The sequence below is a fragment of the Stegostoma tigrinum genome, chromosome 19 (assembly GCF_030684315.1).
Source record: "Stegostoma tigrinum isolate sSteTig4 chromosome 19, sSteTig4.hap1, whole genome shotgun sequence".
Taxonomy (NCBI): Eukaryota; Metazoa; Chordata; class Chondrichthyes; order Orectolobiformes; family Stegostomatidae; genus Stegostoma; species Stegostoma tigrinum.
In genome coordinates this window covers 22,055,224-22,081,164 of record NC_081372.1, presented here as the reverse complement: position 1 = coordinate 22,081,164, position 25,941 = coordinate 22,055,224, and the positions used below count along the sequence as shown (strand labels likewise).

The 25,941-nt window shown below is 40.1% G+C and overlaps 1 protein-coding gene across 8 annotated transcripts in view; it reads left to right on the top strand.

Moving 5' to 3' along the window:
* LOC125461244 (disks large-associated protein 4-like) overlaps positions 1 to 25,941 on the top strand; it is a 579,923-nt gene that overhangs the window by 199,395 nt on the left and 354,587 nt on the right. For 2 of the 8 annotated variants that reach the window (XM_059652769.1, XM_048549767.2), the window contains one exon: positions 21,552 to 21,629. The exons of the other annotated variants lie outside the window; for them this stretch is intronic. The gene's annotated coding sequence lies outside the window, so the exon portion shown is untranslated. The remainder of the gene's footprint in view (positions 1 to 21,551; positions 21,630 to 25,941) is intronic. 8 annotated transcript variants of the gene reach the window in all.

The following is a 25,941-nucleotide window of genomic DNA, read 5'->3' as shown; positions in this document are numbered from 1 at the left end:
CTGTTCTGTGCCATCAAAACTCACTGTACACCAATAGAAAATCAGCTTATCTTTCCTGCAACAGATGTAAGCAGCAACTTTTAACTGATAAGGCAGATCCTTTTTATCACTAATCCGGCATCTTGCATCACTTACTAGCTACTAGAAACATCTGGAGAAGAACGACTGAAGCAATGAGCTGGCTAGCAGAAGAGTCAAAAGGACCATCTCAACAACAGAACATTGGAGGAATGACTGCTGAGATGCCTTTCTAGTATTTTCCCCCACTGACAATAACCAGTCTTACCCTGTCTGTCAGTGTGTGCAAGTGGGGAGTTCATAAGGGGTTAAGACATTTAATTAGTGGTGCTGTAAGCCAATAGTTTATAACATTACTTATAGCTAAAGTTTAATGATCCATACTAAATGGTGATTCTTGTTCTGAACAGAAACAAGATCCATCATTTCTATAACCTAATCTTGGGAAATTTGGGTACTATATAAAATCTTTAACTTGTGTGATGCTTCCTGGAATACTGAGACTTGATTTCCGTTGCACTAGCCCAATGAAATGTAACACTGGCCTTAGGAATTCCCTTTCCTGGTCACCTTGTATTAGGAAGACAGATGTTCATCTACTCACAGAGCAAGCTGAAACTTTTCCAGAATTAACAGAGAGACAATGCAATAGGGGCATCAGCAAAACCCTTGAAGATATCAACAAGATTATCTAATGTCTTTAAAATCTTTGTTTTCCTGAAAGTTATATACCTGTAATTGCATTTATAATTTAATGAATGCACATGTATCAGAAATGTCTAGGCATCTGAAAATTTGCTATCCTTCGGGCCAACGTCTCTCTGTTTAATGGTCGTGTTCACTGGATTCTGGGCACAAGGGAGAGGGAATTAGAAGAGAAGGGTGTAATGGAAGTGTCCTTTTAGCATTTGATGAGTATCCCTACCCTGGCTGAAAAGTTCCTGTCGGAAACATGATGAGGGACTGATGTTGAGATGCCTCCTGTAATATTTTATGAAGAGTCCATGGAGCATCCCCAATCAGATATTTCATTGAAAATGATTCATCAAGGCATTTCTTTATCAGGAAGTGTTCCTGGTATGGCATAGCCTCATTGTGAAGCTAGAGATTTTTTTTTCTGACTCTTACTTCTGATTGCTATCTGAGAGTTAGCAACCAAATATTGTTTCATCAGATACAAAATCAACTATTACTTAAAATGACCATCATCGTAGGAACTAATTAGTTTATGAAATTGCTTTGCTTATCAGATCTAGAGACTGTTTTGAAGTATACTTTGAAAAGAGCAATGTCTCATTATGAGTGATAATGGGAACTGCAGATGCTGGAGAATCCAAGATAATAAAATGTGAGGCTGGATGAACACAGCAGGCCCAGCAGCATCTCAGGAGCCCAAAAGCTGACATTTTGGGCCTAGACCCTTCATCAGGGTCTAGGGTCTAGGCCCGAAACGTCAGCTTTTGTGCTCCTGAGATGCTGCTGGGCCTGCTGTGTTCATCTAACCTCACATTTTAATGTCTCATTATGAGACTTGTTTTGTTTTTAAAAGGCAAACTGTTAGGTTTAGTGAAAATGGTACTAGAAAATGCAAAATATTGTTGACTTTTTTTTAGATTAGATTCCTTACAGTGTGGCAACAGGCCCTTTGGCCCAACAAGTCCACACTGCCCTTGAAGCATCCCACCCAGACCCATTCCCGTATAACCCACACAATCCTGAACACTATGGGCAATTTAGCATGGCTGATCCACCTAGCCTGCACATCTTTGGACTGTGGGAGGAAACCAGAGCACCTGGAGGAAACCCACTCAGACACGGGGAGAATGTGCAAACTTCACTGGCTGGAATTGAGCCTGGGTCCCTGGCGCTGTGAGGCTGCAGTGCTAACCACTGAGCCACCGTGCCGCTCTTGATAGTCTTTTAAAGGTAGAATTTGCTGTGGACCTGACTGATCTTTTTCCAGAATTTGATGCCATCTGGCCAGTTCATTCATGTCTCTTCTCGATGTGCTAGAACTATTTTTCACTTGTAAATCAAAAAGCTGAGTGTTAAACAAACTTTTCAACTGCTATCAATGAAGAGGAACATGCAATGATATTCCATTGATGTGACCAATTCAGATCATTCATTTTCCTTTTGTGTTCCAACAAATGCTTCACAGGGTTTTTAATCTGTTCATCATTTATTAAGTTTACTCAGCTGCAATGGAGAAATGGAACTGCATGCTTGGAAAATACTGATTTGAAGTTAAGTGTTCAGTGGAGTCACCAGAATTGATAGATGAAAGGCAAATCAAAGCATTTTTGGTTCTTTAGGTAGGTGGTAAGAAGTGCAGCAATGTGTTACATAATTAATCATCTTCTGATCAGATTCATCCTCTGACCTCAAGTGTAGCAGAACTGTTGAAGTAGACTACAATTTTTGGATGCAGATAGTCATTCTGTGTGTGTGATTTCAACCCACAATTCAAAGAAATGACAGCCGTCAATGGTACAGTCACAAAGCAAACTTGAGAGTGAAGTTTGTTTGCAATGTGTTCATTTTTCTGCTGCAAATGGTGACCAAAGTAGAGCAATCACTGATGCCCCCACCCCCCCACCCCCAACCCGGCCCCTGTCAAGACAGGCATCCAATACCAGCATTAGCCTCCAATTTACATACTAAAGAGGCCTAATTGTGGTTGAAGATCTATCTGCTGAAAGATGTCTCTGATGAACAGAGAAGTCATTTTCACTGCCTATTCAAGATTCTTCAATGACTACAGTGAAAAGTGGCAGGAAGATTTTTCTTGAAAATAGAGCCATTCCAAATGAGTCACTGAGGAACAAAAGTGCATCTCTGAGTATACATTAATTGTGATTCATTTCCCTCATTTCCATCGACATACTTCACTATCATAAACCTAGAACTTACCTGATAATACCTGGCAATGCACCCTACTTTGATTTCCTTACTCAGTTGAACTGACCATGAAGGTGTGATTCATGCAGGTAACACCTGTACAGTTAAGGCCAATGAACCAATTTTGGTCAATCTCCAGGTCCCTTAATTCAGCCATATTCTAGTCATACATCTGAGTGAGGGCCAGGATCATGCCCAGAACAAAATCAACTCCTTTTCAAAAAACGAAGGCACTGTGCTGTGGTACTTTTTTTCGGCATGTGGAGGAGTTATTAAGCCCAGCATTGAAGGTACTGAAGCAACATACACAATTCAAGCTGCAGCTGAAGTAACGTGCATTAATTATGTATCTCCTGGTGTCATTGGACCTTCAGGCTGTTGACTCAGTCACTCCTGTAAATCAAGTTAATGATGTCATGTGCACACTATGTTTAAAAATAGGCAAGTAGAAATAATTATAAAGCTGTTGAAAAAGGCATTTATTTTATCAGCAAAGGGAGATCAGTCAAATTGCAAAGTGACATTTTCATCATGGTGGCATTATACACAAGTGACCTGGAGAGGTTTCCATGAGGTGCATTAATATAACCTTAACATCACACGATGATGTTGGTTGTAACAAGCTAAATTTGTTTCTCAGATATATTTTTCTTTGAATTCAATGTCCCTACAAGTTAAATGACAAGTTATGTTTTAAGTGATGTTGGTAATAGTTATAACCTTTAATACAAGTCGTAGCCCTAAAAATTGTTTGAATATATGTAAACAGAAAATGTGTTGATGTATTTTGATTATCCGAATGAAAATGGAATGAACAAAACTGCTCAAATCAACCTTTAATCTGACCACTTATTCACCCCAGTTTATTTAATGACTATGGAGATATGAGTAACAACAAGTCAAAGCTTACTCTATGGAGGTTATCCAAAATTAGTCAAAGCACAGGTGAAACAACCTGTTTCATCCTGTTATTATGCAGTATCAGTACAAATAGTATTTATAGCGAATGGGATGCTGCCATTGAGCCAAAAAGATGTTCGGTCTACCATACAAATGAATAATGCGGTATGTAAATTTCACTGCCAGTGTGATGCTTTGTATGTAGGCCATTTGTCCCAGTGACTGGTAGACCAAATCAAAATGCACATTTCTTTAGCTGTTTGCAATAGGCAGTGTGCTGTCTGTACTTAACTTGTTTGTCCTTGCAAAACACTCAACATATTACTTGATTTTGGACATGATTCTGCAATTGTAAAGCACTTACTGAGCAATCCAGGGTGTGCCAAGAATTAGACTAACAATAAATTTAAGTCACAATATGACAGACTGTTTTCCAGAAGCTACATGGATTCATATGCAGGGCTTATTCCTCTGCAGATAAAAGAATTTGTCCAGGGATTGTCCCTTTTCAATTAAACAAAAACCTGGGATCATCTGTTCCTTGGTGCACTCTGCATGGCAATCAGAACTAACTTGCCTCCACAACCATACTTCAGTTAATCAGGTTCCACTTGCCAACCGATCAGTACCCTGTTTCTCATGATGTATAAATTGTTGTTCCTTTACCCGTTTCATCGTCTTATGTCTGTCCTGATAAGTTAAAGATGAAAATCTTTGACAAATATTTAGGGAGGAAAGCATGAAGCTGAAGTGTTTCAGAGATTGCAGAGGATGTCACTAAAAATATGTATATCTGACTCAAAGTAAGGAAAGGTACGATGAAGGAATAAACCACCCTGAACCAATTACCTTGGGAGATGGGTTGGATGTAAACCATGAGATAATTTCAGAGATGAGATGTGATAGGATTATGGAAGTATTTGTATTTGATACTTTGGAGCACTGGCTGATGGAGACTAAGTTATCAATGTTTATCTAATGATTTCACTCTAAATACTTTTCTTTTGAAAAGCTTGTAATTACTCTTTGTAGCATTGCTTATACTTAGTTTTGCACAATGCCTTTCAATGAGATTCTGATCAACCTCTGAACTGTTTTATTATATTTATGTAAATGCACATTCATTGTTCTATGTTTCAAGATTGAAGTTTCCTTTTTTTCTGTTTTGAAAGGAAGGTTTATTTCAGTATATTAAATTATCACTTATTTGCCGTAAATGGTTGAATTATGAAACTGCTAGGGAATCATTTATTTAGTCAATGTAATGAATCCCTATAGCAGTTTTCTTGATACCAAACAAGTCTCGAGTGTGTCTAAAACATTTTTCATTGTGAACAAATGTCTGGACTAAGAGCAATAGACCTTCAGTCGAATTTAAATCGTGAAAGAAGTTGTGTTTGAAGTTGTCATATTTCAGGATACTTCGACTATTCTTATACAAAGGATTCAGTGGAAGCAAATTACATTCACACAAGCTAAAATAATGATTGTATGTAACTATAACTGTAACATGATGAGAATGGATGTCATCATGAGATGGTAATATACAGCACTATGTAATGCTGATATCAGTGATCACATGCTGGAAATGGTTACGAAGGAATGGAATAACCTGTACTGGAATGATGTATTACAGAGATTAGTTTTACTTTTGAAACAGGGTCACTGGACTTGAAATGTTAACTCTGTTTTCTCTTCACAGATGGTCCCAGACCTGCTGAGTTCCTCCAGCAACTTCTATTGTTGTTTTGTTGCAGTATTAAGTGTAACAGTCTAAACAAAGGAGTTACTAAAACCTTAGAGGTGGACAGTGATCACTCTCAATGTTGGGAGATACATTAAGATAAAATAGAAGAGAAAGTAATAGCCTGAGAAAGTCATTGTGCAAATACAGGCTAGAGTCTTGAACTTCATGGCAGCTTAAACCGTAAGGACACATCAAACCAGTGATCTGAAATGTATATCTCTTTCTTTATTGGTTACTTATGACATGCAGTCTTTTTCAACGTAACTCTCATTCTGTTGTAAAGTCTTTAATTCCTTTTCATGGCTTTGTTGAAGCAATGGGTCAAAAATTGATATAGAGATAAGTTTTAACAGTGCAGAATGAGAATCAAACAGCAACATTAGAGCGCAGGAGCAAATAGTTAGATATTATCCAGTTCCAGTCCAGGAAGTTCACTCACTGACATACAGAAGCATAGACAGTTATTGTATTTTGTATTAGTAAACAGATAAATGTTATATATACCGAAATATTTCTGTTACAAATGTACGTTCACTTTATCATAAAACAAACCAGTTATCAATTTATATCTGACCTCACACATGAATAGGAGTAGTCCATTCAATCTGTTAAGCCTGCCCATAATTCAATATGAGCATGACTGATTGAACACTTTTTAATGCATTCTATTTACCCCACCTTCATGTTCCTGTACAACACTGGTAATCAGCAATCAACCTGTACTGAAACGTACTCAAAGTCTGAGTCTCCCATAGCCCACTGTGATAGAGAATTACAAAAGTTCCCCAGCTGTGGCATAGTGGCTAACACTGCTGCCTCACAGTACCAGGGACCCGGGTTTGATGCCAGCCTCAAGAGACTGTCTACATGGAGACTGTATGCATTCCCCGTGACTGGATGGGTTTCCTCCAGATACTCTGGTTTCCTCCTACGGTGCAGAAATTTGCAGGTTATGGGGACTGGCTGTGTTAAATTACCCATAGTGTCTAGGATGGGAAATGAAGGGATAGGGTAGTGAGCAGGTCTGGTTGGGATACTCTTCGGAGGGCCCGTGTAGACTCGATAGGCTGAATGGCTGCACACTGCAAGGATTCTAAGAAAATAATATTTCCTCATCTCAGACCTAAGTGTCACCCCTTTTATTTTAAAGTTGTCCTCCTGGTTTTAGACCCCACAAAGAAGGGAAACATCTTATCTGCATTTGCTGTCTGTATCCCTTTAAGTACTTTCGCGGTTTCAGTGCAACTATGAAGCACAAGCTTGATGATCTGGAGGATCTTTTTCTCTGCTGTAAATATCAATGATTCTGATTACCTCTCATTCTTCAATGCCTTTAAAAATACAGACCCAGTTTGCACAGCCTCTCTTTTGTAGTGTAGTCCTACCATCCCAAGAACGGACCTGCTAAACATTCATTGTACTCCCTCTATGGCAGTAATTCATTTGCTGAGATAAGGAGACCAGACCTGCACACAGTACCTCAGGCCTAACCAAGTTCTTATCTCACTAAGGATCGAACAGTTCATCTGTACAGTGATGGACAAAGCATGAGCATCAGACATGAAAATGCAGATCACAAGCGTTACGCTCTGGGCTACAGGATCATCCAAATAAGCATGTGGTACTGTGAAACAACACTCTCCAAAGCATACTGGTCAGACCACTTTCAGGAGAGACTAACTTACTGACCCTATATCAGAAAGGTAAATGACAGCAAGAGCACAGACTAGCAACCATTATCAGTTGTAACAGTGCACACGATATGTCAAAGGATAATCCAAGAATGTCTGGAGCCACTTACAGCATGAAAGGCACCATCTTGTAATTGAAAAGGAAAGAAAATGAGCAGTACGTAACCTTCATGCCACACAAGTGCCAGGTGATGCCTGTCCCCAAGAGGAGAAAGCCAGGAGTCACATGACACCAGGTAATAGCCTAACAGCTTTATTTGAAATCATAAGCTTTCAGAGTGCTGTTCCTTTGTCAGGTCTTCACCTGATGAACCAGCAGCACCCCAAAAACTTGTGATTTCAAGTAAACCTGTTAGACTATAAACCAGGACAACAAAATGTGAGGCTGGATGAACACAGCAGGCCAAGCAGCATCTCAGGAGCGCAAAAGCTGATGTTTCGGGCCTAGACCCTTCATCATGAAGGGTCTAGGCCCGAAATGTCAGCTTTTGCGCTCCTGAGATGCTGCTTGGCCTGCTGTGTTCATCCAGCCTCACATTTTGTTGTCTTGGATTCTCCAGCATCTGCAGTTCCCATTATCTCTGAGACTATAAACGAGAGTCATGTGAGTTCTGACTTTATCCACTCCAGTCCAACACCGGCACCTCCACGACATCCAACAGGAGAGATTCTAGCTATCTCCCCTCAACATTCGATTTCATTACTATCACTGTCAATATTCTGGGTGTTTCCATTGTCATGATACAGATGTGAATAATGCGTTTGTAATCAGGCTTCACTATTCCATAAGACGCCACAATTGTGTAAATGACCAATCGAATCACTAAAATGGTTAATTTGCCTATTTTGACCACTACATAAGACAAAAGAAACTAACAACAGGTTTCATGAATCAACAAGAAACTTATTCTTTATCAGATGGCAAAATGGTTTATTGACAACTCATTGACTACAAAATCCTAAACTGTATTCCCTTTAAACCCAAACATGCACACAGTTAGTCACAGGACAGAAAAGACAGACAGTTATGCTTAAATATTACGTGGAAAACATAAGCAAAAAAAAAGTTCTGTGAATCAATGTATGAAATACGGTGATTTCTTTCAGTTCTTTTGATTTTGGTAACGATATAACATTGCCAACCACACAAATCCTCATTCAATATGCAGTCAGTTAGACCTGGGTCTTTGCTTGAGTTGGAAGCACTTATTTTCAGAGTCCTTGAGAGTTATGATTTTTTTTCACTCAGGAGGATGAAAGAGAGAAAGAGAGAAACTTGCGTTCACTTTTGGTGGTCAGATTGTAACTCACTTTATTTAGGCTCTATCAAAGGAACAACTGTTCCTGGGCTGTTTTTCAAAGGCACATGATGTGATTTGTCTTTCAAAAGCTACAAATCCAGTTTCTCCACAAGTAACATGACATAACGTAATGTATAACTGAATGACACACGTTTTCAGATTTGAGTTCTGAGTTGTTTTATGGAAAACTGGTTCATTCTCTGCATGACAGCTACGTCCAAACTTCAATTTTTCCCAACTTAAATTTACAAACATCAAAATATTTAATCCTTACATCATTCACAAAAAAATGAAATGGACCAGCATATAAATACTTGGAGCTACAGCAGTAGGTCAGAGTAACTCATTTACTGATTCCACAAAGCCTGTTCAGCATCAACAAGGGACAAGTCAGGAGTCTGATGGAATACTCGTAACTTGCTTGATGAATGCAGCTCCAACAACATTCATGAAGCTTGGCATTTTTCAAAGATGGAGATAAATATTCAAACCACATTAAGAATGCATTAAAAAGTTAATTATTAAGAAGAGGTGCCCATTGGCTATAGATTACAGAATTCGGAGGGCTAACAGATTAACCATAATTTTCTGAAAATCTTTGTTAAGTGAGTCCAGGTGACTAGCTGGTGGCAAATATCACACCCTTATTGATAGAAGGGGATAAGATTAAGCTAGGTAGTTCAAATTAATTTAACTTTCGACAGTGAATTTTGTCATCACACTTACTAGGTTTGAAGTTTTCCTGCTCAGACCAAGAATGGAGAGTCTAATCCCTGTCATTTTCCAATATATGATCCTCACTGGAAACAGCCAGTAAGAATATCAAATACGAAAGTTGACATAAGGGTTGGAATGTTTGGAGACAAAACATGAGGCTGGAAGAACACAGCAAGCCAGGCAGCACTGGGGGGAAAGCAGCAGTCAATGTCTCAGGTATAACCAGTCCTGAAGAACGATAAAATCTGAAACATTGACTGTTCCTTTCCTCCAGATGCTGCCTGGCCTGCTGTTTTCTTCCAGGCACCTGTTTGTCTACCTTGGATTCCAGCATCTGCAGTTTTTTTTATCTCTTGAAATTTTGTATGCTGTGTTATGAGAAATCAGGGACAGACTGATAGAGAGCAGATTTGCTTAATTAGGTAATTTAATTGAGGGAATTACAAAATGTATACATAAAAGGAAAGCATTACATGTTATAATTTGTTTTCTGGACTTGCAATGTGTTATTTGTGGTACAGCACAAGAATCTGTGTTCTGACTTATTTTGTTTCCTATGCTACAAGCGATTTGGATATGGCTCTCAGAGGAATGAGTAGATTCTCAAAACCAAAAGAACTGCGGATGCTGTAAAGCAGGAACAAAAACAAAGTTGCTGGAAAAGCTCAGCAGGTCTGGCAGCATCTGTGGAGGAGTAGATTCTGTTGGACCTACGAGCAGTCGTCAAGGAAGAAGATTAATAGAGTGTTAATTTCAAAGCCAGTCAGGGATTTTGGATCAGCCTAGCAGGCAGACTTCTGCCAGTGGAGGTGACAGATTTGGGGGGCAGTGTTTGAGAGAGGAGTGGGCAAGGAAAAATAGATGTTTTGATCTTGAGAACAAGGTCTTATTTGATGGTACTACGCACTCTGCCAAAGGAAGTTTTAATGCAAACTATTGGGCTGCCACTTTACCCATATTGTCCCTATAACCCCCTCCCCACCACCCCCATACCCACACACCCCCCACCACCCCCCCCCCCACCCCCCGCAACCCACCACCTCAAGTAAAACAGAAGTGGAGGTGACATGAGGACCTGTAGGATAAATGGAAGAAGTTAGCACTGCTCTGTTTGGAGAGAAGAAGACTGACAGGAGACTTGATAGACCTTTATGAAATCATGAGTAGGCCAGACAGAGTAGATGGAGAGAAGGTGTCCCACTCATAAAAGGAATGAGAACACAGGGCATAGATTTAAAATGATGTACAAAAGGAGCAGGTGTGGGGAAAGAAATGTGTTCACAGGCCGTTAGGTTATGGAATGCACTGACTGGATGGAGGCAGATTTAGTACTGAGCATTCAAGAGGACGTTGGATGATTATTTTGATAGAAATAGTGTGTGGGAATATGAGGAAAACAGGGATTGTCATTAGGTAATAGAACCAGTGCATGCACAATGTGCTGAATGGTGTCCTTCTGTGCCAGAACAATTCTGAAATTCTGAAATGGCCATTAATTGATGATTTAAAAACTTGAATAGGTCTGAAGGCAGCCTGACTGTCTAACGACAGATAATGGGAACTGCAGATGCTGGAGAATTCCAAGATAATAAAATGTGAGGCTGGATGAACACAGCAGGCCAAGCAGCATCTCAGGAGCACAAAAGCTGACGTTTCGGGCCTAGACCCTTCATCTGACTGTCTAACGCCTTTGCCATCCACCATTATGTTTGAGGCAGAGTAGAGGAGGAGTGGCGTTGGCCTGAAGACCGTGGGAAAGCTGTGCCAGCCCCCATGTTTTAGTGTGTGAGCCCTCCTGCTACAAATACTCTGGTAGGGAGGCAGAAAATCCTTCTTGATGAAATCATCAGATGTGATTAAGGAACAATGTTCCAACTGAGAAAAGTAATTTATTTAAAAGAAAATAGAGATCAAAGGTGCAGATGAGCTGCATTTGTTGTTGTCAGAATTGCTGTTAAGTGAACAGACCCAATCCATCCTCAGGCTATGGCAAGTGGCAGAATAGGGCAGTTACTTTTACTCCAGCATAGTTTTTAAGGTTAAAATCCTAATAAAGGTCAACAATCATCCACATTAGTCATTGTGTCCTGAGTGTTTGTCTGCATGCAGAAAGAAGCTTGAGGTGGATGTTCTGTTATTGGCCTCAAGATAATAGTTTGACAAATGTTACATTTTTGCAAAATGCTGAAGCAGTATTTTTCCCAATTTAAAGCCAGTAAGACATGAAATATTCAGAAGCAAAACACTAGGGGATGTTGAAAATCTGAAATACAAACTGACATTGCTGAAAATACTTGGCGGGGCTCACAGCAAATAGAAAGAGAAGCAGAGTTAAGTGGTTGAATTTCCACAGGATTTGAGACTGCAGTAGTGTGACCAAATGGGGGTCTAGCGCTTGCACCAGAACTCCCACAGACATTTGGCAAGGTGACCTTAGCTGTCTATCCAATTGAGGGCAGCAAGCAGCCTCCATTTTTGGCCAGAAGTTTGGAATGTTTGGCAGCCCCACTGGGAAAGGTGAGTGCTGGCAATGCAGGGTGGTGATTGAGGTTGAGGTGCATTTAAGATAAAAACACAGAGTAACCACGCAGTCGGGTGCTGTGAGTGGAAGGCAATCCTTCCAACAGATTATTGTGGCTCTGATGCCCTCCAGTACTACCGCAGGAAAGTTATCTGCATGAAGCGAGTGACATCCCTATTCTGCAGGGTACCACTATGTTGCTGGCAAAGTGCCAGTGGAACATGAAATTGCCCCTTAAATGCCCATCACCTTTTCAGCTGACAAGTGACCTAATTTCCAGCCCACCACTGGGAAATACCTCTGGTGGGGGAAATGCACTGGGGAACTGGGCCAAAGTGGCTTCCTGCAACTTTTCTATTTCCCAACCCCCTCTATCTTGACGTACTCCACTCCCTCCACCTTGTGATGTGTAAATCCCACCCAGTGTTTCAGGACCTTGGATCAGAACTGGGAGAATGTAGGATTTATAGCAAGAGAGAAAAGGGAAGATGAATATGAGAGAAAGTTTGTGACATGGTGAAGTGGCCAAAGGGATTGAATGGCAATTGGCTCTCTTAGTGCAGTGCCATTTGGAGTGTCATCTCAAAGGAGAGGGCAGGTGGGCAAGGAACCTCAGGGTGACTCTTACCATGATCTGAGGAAAGGACAAGTCAGAAAAAAATGGGCAGTAGTGGTTAGCAAAGCTGCCTCACAGCACCAGGGACCCACATTCAGTTGCCTTAGGCAACTGTTTGGAGTTTGCACATTCTTCCCATATTTGCGTGGTTTTCTACTGGGTGATCCTATTGGCTCCTACAGTCCAAAGATGTGCAGGTTTAGGTCAATTTAGCATGGCCAGTTGGCCCATAGTATCCAGGGACATGTAGGCTAGGTAGAATAGCCATGGTTAATGTGGGGTTATGAGGAAAGGGTGGGGCAGTGGGTCTGGGTAGGATGCTGTTTGGAGGATCAGTGCTGCCTCGATGGGCCAAGTGGCCTCTATTTGCACTGTAGGGTTTCTGCGATTCTAGAAGGAGTATCCGCATGTCTATTGATGTGGGCTCTGGGATAAAAGGGAAGATTATTCATTAAAGGACTCATCAAAATGCAGGAGTGAAAGTGAAGGGTCAACAGGGAAGCAGACTTGTGAAATAATGGGAAAGGTACAGATTTAAGAGGGAGCCGATTATGGAGGAAGCCTGAAACTAACCTTAGCAAGCACATTCACAAAAGACAAAAAGCTCATGGAACTTTGACTATGGCCACTTTGCATCTCGCTGAGAAACAGCTACACTTTAAAGCAAGATAATAAAATGTGAGGCTGGATGAACACAGCAGGCCAAGCAGCATCTCAGGAGCACACAAGCTGACGTTTCGGGCCTAGACCCTTCATCATGAAGGGTCTAGGCCCGAAATGTCAGCTTTTGGGCTCCTGAGATGCTGCTTGGCCTGCTGTGTTCATCCAGCCTCACATTTTGTTGTCTTGGATTCTCCAGCATCTGCAGTTCCTATTATCTCTGATACACTTTAAAGCATCTGGGCCATCTAGGCCAGGCCAGATAGGGACGGGAGACCACCAATCAGAGACTGAATTCATTACAATCTGTAGTGGTAGAATGCCTTAGTCTGTTGCAAAAGTTTGCATGGCAGGGAGTGTGTGTCGTAATTTCTCACCTGCTACAAATTCTATTTAAGTTTTGGTGTAAATGAAAAAGAATAAATAACCTTTTTCAGTTTTAAACTCTCAAAAGCTTGCTGCTCTAGATAATTAATTGTGCTCCAAGGGTATGAAAAACATACATGTCTCTCATTATTTAAAAAATACTGTTCACAAGCAGTTGTATGCATCACTTTGAAGAAGAAATGAAACATTTGTTGAAGTAGTCCCCACCAATATTGTAATAAAGGTGGATGGGAATCTAATTAATTTCTCTGTGGAGCTTGTTTACACTGCCTGGTAATAGGCAGTGGCCAGGCCAGCTAGAACTCATCACCTGAGCCTTTTATAAAGCAGACCCAGAGGTAGGTTTCTTGTGGCACAGTGGTACTGTTCCTACCTCTGGGCCAAGAGATCTAGGTTCGAGTCCCACCTGCTGCAGAGGTGTGTGACAATGTCACTGGACAGGTTGATTAGAGGAAAAAAAAGCAGGCCCAGCAGGGGTCTTGTGGTACAGTGGTAAAGTACCTGTCTCTGAGCTAGGAGGCCATGGTTCAAGTTCCACCTGGTCCGGAGGTATGTCATACATTTCTGAACAGGCTAATTAGAAAATATCATAAAGCAGACTCAGCCAGATTAAAAAAATAAATAAATCAGACCCAGCTAATGGCTCTTATAGTGCAGTGGTGGGTTCAAATCACACCTGCTTCAAAGATTTATCATGATACATGTGAACAGTTTGTTGAAGAAATAGAGTAGAGCAGACCCAGCATCCATTTTTATAATCTTAAAACATGCAGGTGAGATTTTATCTTTTATGATGCCGAACATATATCTATTTTGTAATGGTATAGCTAAAGTTTAAATAATCTACTATTAATTTCTCATCTCCAGAGTTGACCCACTTAGGTCAGCTTAGGTGGCTTAATTTCACTTGCTGGGATGTAAGTGCATAAATGGCCCAGTTTTTATTACCTCATTTTGAGTTTAGACTGAACAAGGTAAACCGTCTCTAATCCTAGCTATCTGCCATTAACATCAACAATTTGCTCAGGTAATTATTAAGACAAGTAATTAGTATTAACATTCCTCATAGATTTTGTGATGGAAAATTTGAAATGATCTGTAAATTTGAAATAAGATATGCACAGAATTTTCAGAAACTAGCCAACAGTTACTGAAGATTACGAATTAACTCCTTTTAAAGCATAGATTTCTTGTTTAGATAGATATACCCATTCCCTCACAGTACAGTGATTTTTTTTTCCTGTCTGGAGAAATGTTCAATGAAATCTGCAACTCCAGGCACATTTTCCTAGACTTGAAGGTCATTCTAACACTTGACTTGAGGGTCCCTGTGTTTTTATGACTAACATGGTGAAAAAGATATCCACATCTCAGAAGGTGAAACTCTGATGACAAAGCACTGAAAAGTTAGTTGTGTAAGTAAAATTAAATAGTTTCTTCTGAAGATGACAAAGTTTAGTGTATAACATTATATATTATGTTCTCAGCATTATGTGAAAGCAAGATCATAAGAAAAAGATTTGCAAAAGCTTCCACCACACCTATGCATTGGAGAGTCCTCAAGGATCTCGAGACCTTTGTCATTTATCATAACCTTAAGCGATGAATGTAAAAATAACCTTGCTCTTTCCTAGAATTCTACTGTTACTTTCAGAGAGTCATTATAACCATGTTTGATAAATGCTTTAGGATTCATTTTACAAATCCACATACTACCTGTTGTCAGCTGCTAATAATAATTACTCCTTCGTCTGTCCAGCCTTTTTTTCTTTCTTTGGTTCTATCTCCAACTATCATTTACTCTACCCCTTCCCCCAATCCTACCTTCTGTATAACAACTATCCTTTCCCCGCTTACCCTCAGTTCTGAAGAAAGGTCACTGATCACAAAACATTAACTCTGATTTCTGTCCACAGATGTTGCCAGACCTGCTGAGATTTTCCAATAATTTCTGTTTTTATTTCCAAACCTTGCTCTTTCACAGTGAAAATGGTTTGCTACATTGTAAATAACCTAATTCCTGACAAAAGAGAAATTGTTCTTTGCTTAAATTTCCAGGGTTTAGTGAACTAGTTAAATGTTGTCAGAAATATTTTGTAACATTTTCCATCATACAAAGTCTCTAACAGGAATGATAAATTATAAATGGTACCCTGTGATAGACCATGAACTAGATTTTTGAGTTATGACTATAGCCTGAGCATATGGAGTCACAGGATAAGTAACAGAATGAAGAGTAAATTGAGTACAAAACAGATCATGGAAAGTAGTTATTCACACTGACAGAATGTAGTATTTGATGTTTCATTGCTGGAACCACTGGTTTCTACTGTTTTAATAAAAGACGATTAGAACCTGGAAATTAAAAGTATGAAATCAGCGATTTTAGATGACCTCAAAATGCAGGCTACAGTTATGCCAAGAAGGACTCAAAAAATACAAGGAAATATTAACAAGGTTGTAGACGGCAAGTCAGTTTTAATGTAGGTAGACAATAATTGATGCATTTTAAATGGCAACAACAAAGAGGTCACCGAACCCTCAGAAAGTAAGGTTCCAAATGGAATGAGGGCACAAAGGGATTTAGGGGTATAAATTCACAAGTCATTAAAAGTTGCAAGACAGTTTAAAAAACCATGAAAGGTACAAATGAAGTACTGCTATCCATTTTGTTAGAAACAGAGTTTAAAGATGGAGAAAATAGAACCTTGGTTGGATTACGTGGAGTATCATGAATCGTTCTGGTCACCATATTGCTGAAACAGAATACAGAAACAAGAAAAGGTGGAAAAATGATTCATAAGGTTGATACCAGATCTGAGACGTTGTAACTAACAGGAAAGAGTGAACAGACTGAGTCCGTTTTCAACAGGAATGTTGATGTCTGAGAAATGGATTATTCCTTTTTTTAAAATTGTGAAGGGGTTGGATAAGCTGATGCAGGGATGGGGTTTCCACTTGTAGAGGAGTTCATAACCATGGGCAATAAATATTAAATTGTCACTAGTCACTTCAAAAGGGAATTCAGGAGAAAATTAATTACTAATAGCGTTGTTTATATAATAATCACCATGAGTAAACCATGAATCAAAATGACCAAATCTTTTTGGTGACCACTTCCAACCTGCAAACTCGCCTATGTATCTTCCAGCCACACAACTTTTAGTTTTAACTTACAGCTAGCCTGGTATCAGGTCACATGTTCGAGTACTACTTACTGGGGTTTGGTCAACTCAGTTAGCAGGTTGACAGTTTTGCGATTCAGAATGATGGCAACAGTGCAGGTTGAACTCCTGTAATAGCTGAGATTACTATGAAGGACCCATTTTCTCAACCTCTCCAGGGTGTGATGACTCTCAGGTTAAACGGTCTACCCCTCATCTCTTTTTCTAATGGTCTTTTGAGACAGTGGAGACTTTAACTACTTAATATCCAAGCAAGTTACAATTGAACCGTTTGTAGTTGATGCAAACCCTAAAAGTTCTTCTGTAAAAATTCTTTAAAAAAGCAACTCCAAGACCATTAAAGGGATTCAAAATTTTCCTTTCAGTTCAAAAGTTTCAGCTAAAATGTAAAATTTCCATCATATGGAGCAGCACAATTAGCATCAGTGCCATTATTGGAAACCTAAAAGTATTTGAGGGAGAAACAACTGTAGGTATACCTAATAAAAATCAAATTAAGTGGATTGGAGAAATTCATGTAAAGAATGTACACATCTAGACCTTTTGAAATAAATACCTTGAATCCATGCTGTGAATTCTAAAAATGTAACTCTGTGCTTGAATTTGCGATTATTTGATGTGTAATTACTTTTGTGTTTCTTCAAAATTAGTTTTGTTGAGGTTCAAACAGTTTTTATTCGGTGACCTGTCGCTGTAGTTGAAGAACTGAACAAACGGTTGAACTTGTCTCCTCTTCAGATCCATATGGTGACCTAGAAGCTTATACTATAGAGAATCATTGGTGGGAAACATTCTAGGAGAGCCTACGTTTGCCTGTTTGAGACTGCCATACATCTCTCGGAAAACTGCCTCAATTCAGCTAAACCATCATTTTCAATATGTGTCCATTGGTTTTCAGCAGTACTTCCCTCAGTATCTTACTGCATGTGTTATCTTTAGAGAATTGTCTGTCCTCAAGCAGATCAATGGCAGATTGACTTGTGCTGATATCCATAATCATCATACCCAATCATCATATCCTCTGGAGCAGCCCAGCTCCAGAGACTTTCAGCTGTTTTTAACACCGCAGTGAAGTCTACATCCTGCAATTTGTTGATCTCCGCCATCTGTGCTTTCCATTTCTTTTGGTGTCTTTTGGATTGAAAGCACCATCTGTTTTCCATACAAGCAAATGCACTATATATAGAGGAACTATTTCTGTCAAACTGCTCCACCCCTAAACCAAGTGATCGAGTCCTCACTGCAAATATTGCAAGTAGTACAAAATATTGCTTGAACCAGAATTTGTACAATCTTAGATTCATGCATTAACAACTCGATATTTATTTTTCTAACAGAATTAACATAGCACATGTTGGTATATCATATCTTGTTGCCAAATTTACTATTCTTCAATGAAAACAGAAAATGGCAGAAATACTCAGCAGCTTGTGGAGCATTTACAGCATTTTCTGTATTTATTTGAAATTTCTAGAAAATTCTGCTTTTCAATTCATATAATTCTTCACTTCTGCAACTGATTTTAAAAAATCACCTTACTCAGTGCAATAAGATTGCTTAACTAATCTAATGCTCACCTTCTGAAATTATTGACACAGCTTGGGGCTAATGATGTCAATCTGACAAAGTGGTGCTCTAAAACACACATTGAGGTTTCATTCTCAAATAGTACATGTGGGTGCAGAACCGTTTGTGTTGCAGGTTAGCTTTTTACCCCTCTCTTATCACTGCAAATTTTGACCAATACGTAATTTAGTGATGTAAGGCCATCTCTTCCAATTTCAGTTTTCACTCCAAACTGTAATAACTGTGATTTGATGCATGTTTAAAATAAATATGATGCAAAAAATCATACTGCACTCACAGCGTAGCTTCTCAAACATTTTACACCGTTAACAAATAAATTACTTCAAGTAATTTATTTTAGCACTATTCTTTTTCACTACCTTTCAACAGTGACAAATAAATCAAATATTTTGCATCTGTCATTCATTCTTTTCTGTCACAATTAGTCCAATATTACACATTTCCATTTCCCCATTGCACCATGAGCACTACCACAACCATGGCTCAGTTGCTAGCAATCTCTTCTGTAAGTCACAGAGTTCTGAGTTAAAGCCTTATGTTGAGGAGATGATCCAATTCACTAATGTAGGTTAACACTCCAGAGCAGGACAAGGAAGTGTTGCATTGATGGCAGTAGCGTCTTTTGGATGAAGAGTTAAATCAAGACCCTGCTTGGTCTCTTGGCTGATATTATTTCAAGAGGAGCAAAAGAATCAACCCAATATTCATCCCTCAGTCAAAATCTCAAAAACAGATTATCTGGTCATCATGATGAAGGGTCGAGGCCCGAAACGTCAGCTTTTGTGCTGCTGAGATGCTGCTTGGCCTGCTGTGTTCATCCAGCCTCACATTTTGTTGTCTTGGATTCTCCAGCATCTGCAGTTCCCATTATCTCTGGTCATCATGATATTTTTGTTTGTGTGACCTCACTATGTTTGAATTGGCTGCCACATTTTCTACATTACATGAGTGAATATATGATGATACTTCAAAAGAGAGAGTACCTAATTTGCTGTAAAGCATTTTGAGATTTCTGGTGGTCATGAAAGATCTTACATAAGCTTCAGCTTTTCTTTTGTTCAAATGTAGATTCAGACAAGTGGCCTGGGGTGATTTCATAAAGGTATTTAAATTGTCAAAATAATGGAAAGGGTAAAGCTAAATTGTGAGTTGCACTTGAAATTTCAAGTGTGAGACAAAAGCACGCCTAAATTAATGTCAGGAAATTATTTTTCAGATACAAGATAATCAGTGCATGTGACCAACACCAAAATATAGTAGAGATGCAAACTATGGAATTGTGTAAGAAATAATGAAATGCTGGAGACAGTTGGATTGAAAGAAGAAATAATTAAGATACAAATGACAACTTGAATTTGCTTAGCTCCTTTAAAATACTAATAAAGTAAAACGTTTCAAGGCACTTTGCAGGAGTATTGGCAGACAGAATTTAACAAAGAATCATAAAAAACATATTGAAATGAGTGACAAAAATCTTAGTCAAGGTTCAGGATTTTAAGGAGTGACAGAGGGGGCAAAAGAGAAAGATGTCAAAGGGAGGATTTCCAAAGCTTAGGGTTTAAGCAGCAGAAGGTACAATCACAAATGTTGGAAAAATAAAGTAGTATTGCAAGGGGCCAGAATTGAAGAAGCATTGAGTAGCTGCCTTCATCAGCAATAATTTTGTCAATTTAAAAGAGATTGTTCCATGTTGTGATTGGTCCAGTTTGTACTGAGGTAAGAAGTGAGATATTTGCACAATGACAATGTTCAGTAACAATTGCAACTCTTCAAGTACTGAAGGAATCCAGCAAGATCTGGAAAATGTTCAAACACTGACAAATGGAGAGAAAATTCATTCTACACATGTGGTCAGCACTGACCATTCTCAGTATTAGAAAATCTAATTATCTCCTTTTGACACTCAATGGCATTGTCATCACGGAATCAAAATCCTGGGTGTTACCATTGACCAGAAACCAAACTGCACCAGCCATGTAAAAACTGTCATGTCAATAGGTCAGAGAATGTGCTATTCTGAGGTGAGTAACTCATCTCTTATCATCAGAGTCCGGAGAGTGATGGAATACTCTCCACATGCCTGTGCAGTTTCAACACAACTCAGGATTTGCAATTCCATCCAGGACAAATTAGTCCAGTACAGCACCCCATTCAACTTAAACATTCACTCCCTCCATCAATAAAGCACTGTGGCAAAAATTTGTATTGTACTCACTAAGCCTCCTTTGACAGCACCTTCCCCTAAGGCTAACACCTAGAAGGAGAAGGACAGCAGATGTACGGGAGAATTGCAAACTGCAAGTTTCCTTCTGAGCCACACATTATCCTGACAGACGACTGTGTTAATGTTCCTTCATTGATTATAGGGTCAACATCCTGGAAATTGCTTCCCAGCAGCTCTGTGAGAATTCCCCACACCTGCCCCACCCCAGAAAAAAAAGCAATGACTATAGTATTTCACCATCACTACCATCACACGAAGGGTGATTAGTTGGGTAACAAATACTGACTTTGCAGCATTGCCCACAACCCATAATTTTTATTTTAATTTGTTATTTTTGCCTGAGGCTCCTGGCATGTATTCTGGAGTCATTACCATAGTTGTAAAAAGTATATATCTTGTAATTTATAAAGCTTTCAAATCCCTACTGGGGAGTTATTTATTTTCCAATGATTAAGTAGATACTTGGGGAAAAATCCAACTGTTCGAGGTTTTCAGAGGGAATGAAACAGTTGAGAAATAACTTGGGAATAATCATTTTAGCTTGCTGATCTTTGGGCGCTTAGGGTTATGGTTTAAAGTGCTTTGGAATCAGATTTTATCTTAACGTACAAAATGAAATGACATTGAAATTCACATTTTGAAGACCTAAATGCTTATCTCTTGTTCTGTAGTTATGATGATATTTATCACAAAATATTGTACTTTTTCGAAGATTATGTTACTTACAGTGGAATGAGTACAATGCCATTATTTCTGGAACAAGTAGAATGGAATGAGATCTCCTTTATCTCTCAATTCTGTTATGAAGACTTTTAAACGTAATTGTTAGAAGCATTTCTAAAACCACACGTTTTAGATAAAAATACATTCATTTTCCAGAAAAAAAATTTCAAGGTAAATGATTCCCACCAGGATATTTGAAGTTAACACCAGTTAAAAATCAGATTTACTGATTATGTAAATATTTCACTAAATCATTACAAAATTGTTCTTCTGGGAATTTCTGATGCATTTGAAATAATACTAAATCTTAAGTAATCTAGAAAAAAACATGAATTCACTGCAAGCATTGATGATTCACATTTTGTTTTCACAGGAAAATCAACTTCTTTACACTGAAATATTTTGAATGATAAGATAACCAAAGAATAGTATTCTTGGTGTGCTGATGAAGGTATGATAAGTTCAAAAATTTCAAACTCCCCTTTCCATGATTTTAGCACAGACACTTATTCTAAAATGAAGGAAAGAATTTCAGTTCAACAGACGGAACATTTATATTCCACAGAGTAATATAGTACTTGAAAATAAAATATTATTAGGTTTTTTTCTTATCGTTGTGAATCAGGGTTTGCAAAGTTAACTTCAAATCTTCTTCCTCTTTTCATTCTTTTCAATAGTAATACTTTCCCATTTACCAGTATATTGGCTTCAATATAATAATTCTTTGATGTTTATGAAACAAAATGACCTACAAACTTTCTTATTTGCATGTGTGTTGATAACTCCTAGCTAGGATCAAGGGCATCAATTTTGTACTGCAGAGTCTGCAGTCGAGGTGCCGACCCATCACTATAGCCTCTTTCTTTCACAGTAATTGGAACAGTAGTTTGTCATACTAATACTTCCACAGGTAACAGGATTGCTTGAAACAAGTACTCCTCTGCACCCAAGTTTCCTGAAAGACAATAGCAGATATAGTGCGTTAACAGATTTTTATTTCAAATATTTTCTGATGCAAACCGATATTTAGGCTTGCACTATGGATAAAACAGATATTTAATCAGAACAACTTTGATTTCTAGAACTTCAAGGGTATCTTCTCCCTCCCCCCCCAAAGAAAATGGACAAGTTTGAATTATGCATCAGAAGAGGGAGGATACTCGAGCATAAAGGCAATGATGTAAAGAAACATCAGACATGTTATATAGAGATAATGGGAACTGTAGTTGCTGGAGAATCTGAGATAACAAAGTGTGGAGCTGGTTGAACACAGCAGGCCAAGCAGCATCTTAGGAGCACAAAAGCTGACGTTTCGGGCCTAGACCCTTCAACAGAAAAGGGGGATGGGGAGAGGATTCTGAAATAAACAGGAAGAGAGGGGGTGGCAGACCGAAGATGGATAGAGGAGAAGATTGGTGGAGAGGAGAGTATAGGTGGGGAGGTAGGGAGGAGATAGGTCAGTCCAGGGAGGATGGACAGGTCAAGGGGGTGGGATGAGGTTAGTAGGTAGGAAATGGAAGTGCAGCTTGAGGTGGGAGGAGGAGATAGGTGAGAGGAAGAACAGGTTAGGGGGGTGGGATGAGCTGGGCTGGATTTGGGATGCAGCGGGGGGAGGGGAGATTTTGTAGCTTGTGAAATCCACATTGATACTATTGGGCTGCAGGGTTCCCAAGCGGAATATGAGTTGCTGTTCCTGCAACCTTCGGGTGGCATCATTATGACACTGCAGGAGGTCTAGGATGGACATGTCGTAGGAATGGGAGGGGGAGTTAAAATCGTTCGCGACTGGGAGGTATATAAGTGCTTGCGATGGAATTTTACTCTCCCCTGCTTTGGTAAGAGTAATAATGAGTGCGATGGCAAAATACAGTGAGAATGGAGAATCAGAATCTCAACATTGGCATGCCCATTTGCCACTGGACGGGGGAGATGTCCAGTGGAGGGCTGTCGACGCAGGGGAGCTCACCCTTTCTCTCAGGGATCCAGGGTGAAGGGTGTTGCACGCAGCAGTCCCTTGTAACCGAAGATTGCAATGCTTTGCAGACTCCCAGCCCAATTGTCTGTTTTGCGGCACTGTGGAGTCTGTGGACCATGTATATATTGGGTGTGGGCTCATGCACTCCCTTTTTAGTTATCTTAAAGACTTCCTTTTGTGTTTTTGGTCACGCTTCAGCCCCACACTCCTGATCTTTGGGTGGCGGGGAATGGGCAAGTCTGAGGATCTGTTCGTGGGTCTACTCCTGGGCCTGGCCAAGCTGGGCCATTAATACGTCCAGGCAGTGGGCCACAGAGGGGGTCACTATGGCCAACTGCCTGCCCCTTTTCTGTTGCTACATTCGTACCTGAGTGTCCCTGGAGAAGGAGCATGTGGAGTACACGGATACTCTCAATACATTTAGGGAGAGGTGGGCACCATGGGGTGTTGGGTGTTTTATCACCCCCTCCAATTCCATTTTGATTTGATCCCTACCCTCTCCTTCACCTTTTTTGTTCACATAGGCATTGGCCCGGGGACTCTGCTTGCCACTGGCTCCTTAGTCACATGAGTGTCTTACCCGGTGGTGGTGTGTTAATAAAGTTATTTGCACACCAAGTGTTCTTACTGAGTCTCACACCTGCATAAAAAACATATAACCAGGAGATTGAGAATATCCTCAGTTCGAATAACTGATTCTGAGCTGACCAGTCATAGCCAGTGAATTGTGCTCAAATAAATAATGGGTGATTTGGTGACAGGATACTGGCCTCGGTGCAGTTATTTCACAAAGCACACACACATATTAATAAAAAGAAGGAAAAAACAATATAGCCAGGAGATTAGAGACAAAAAGAACTGCAGATGCTGGAATCCAAGGTAGACAAACAGAAGGCTGAAAGAACACAGTAAGCCAAGTAGCATCTGGAGGAAAGGAGAAGTCAATGTTTCGAGTATTACCCTTCTTCAGGACTGGATATGGGGTTGGGGGGAATGCTGCAGATAAAGACTGGGGCGGGGAGATAGCAGAATGGTAGTGATAGTTGGGCACCGGTAGTAGGTACGACCTGGTTGGTCGATGGGAGGGGTGGATCTGGTTCTTGGCTGAATGGAGAAGGTGGGGCTGGAAAGGGAGCTAGGGAACACACGAAAAGGTTATTCGAAATTAGGGAACTCATTGTTGAGCCTTCCGGACTGTAGGGTACCCAGGCAGAAGATCAGGTGTTATTCCTCAAATTTGCATTCTAAATCGCTGTGACAGTGGAGCAGGCCAAGGATGGACATGTCGGAGATGGAGTGGGGAGAGATCACTTCCCATTTCAAGTCGCCTCTTTCCAAACCCCTACCCCCCAGTCTGAAAAATAACCCTCTACCATTACCCTCCCGACAACCGACTTCTACCATCAAGCCAGTTGGTTAGCTATCCTTGTTTTCTGTGAGATCTAACCTTAATCAGCAACCTACCATGCTGTACCTTGTCAATGGCCTGACTGATGTCTATGTAGACAACATTTACCACACTGCCTTCATCTACTTTCTTGCTCAACCCTTCACATATCTCAAGCAAATTTGTGAGACAGGATTTCCCACACACAAAGCTATGCTGACTATCCCAAATGAGTCCTTGCCTTTGCAAATGCCTGTAGATCCTCTCTCTCAGAATCCCCTTTAACAACTTACCCACCATGGACATTAGGCTCACTGGTCTCTCCCAGGCATGTCCCTGCAGCCTTTCTTAAATAATGGCACCACATTAGCCACCCTCCAATCTTCAGGCTCTTCATTCATGGCTTTCAATGATGCAAACATCTCTGTCAGATGCCCTGCAATTTCCTCCCCAGCCTCCTACAAAGTTCAGGGATACACTTCATCACGTCCCGGGGATTTATCTACCTTAATGCATTTTATGACTTCCAATGTCTCCTCTTCTGTAATGTGGACACTCTTCAAAACATCACTATTTATTTGCACAAGTTCCCTCACATCCGTACCTTTTTTGATGGTAAATACTGACAAGAAGTATTCATTCAGGATCTCGCCTATCTCTTGTTGCTCCACACACAGATGACAATGTTCATCTTGAAGACACCCTATTCTCTCACTTGTTACTCTTTTGCCCTTCATGTACTTGTAATTTCTTTTTGGATTCTCCTTTGCCTTATCTACCAAAGCCATCTCATGTCCCCTTTTAGCATGAAAAAGTTAGGGTGAATAGACATTTGAATTGTTGGGAGGTGTACTCAGGAGCAGTGAGAAATGGTGGCTCCTGTTCTGGTAGAATGCAAAGGAACTTCAGGCCACTGACCATCTTCTACACTGCTGACATGCCTCTCGACAGTTGAGGTTGTCTGACCCAAGCGGCAACCTTAGACTAACTGGCAGAGGTAGTTAAAGGGGGCAAATTTGGGATGATGTGGTGAGAAATCTCACTGAGCCTTGTGGAGAGAAATCCTCTGTGAAACTTATCAAATTGACACATAGCCAAAACATGAGACACTTAGAACATAGAACATAGAACATAGAACAGTACAGCACAGAACAGGCCCTTCAGCCCACAATGTTGTGCCGACCATTGATCCTCATGGATGCACCCTCAAATTTCTGTGACCATATGCATGTCCAGCAGTCTCTTAAATGACCCCAATGACCTTGCTTCCACAACTGCTGCTGGCAACGCATTCCATGCTCTCACAACTCTCTGCGTAAAGAACCTGCCTCTGACATCCCCTCTATACTTTCCACCAACCAGCTTAAAACTATGACCCCTCGTGCTAGCCATTTCTGCCCT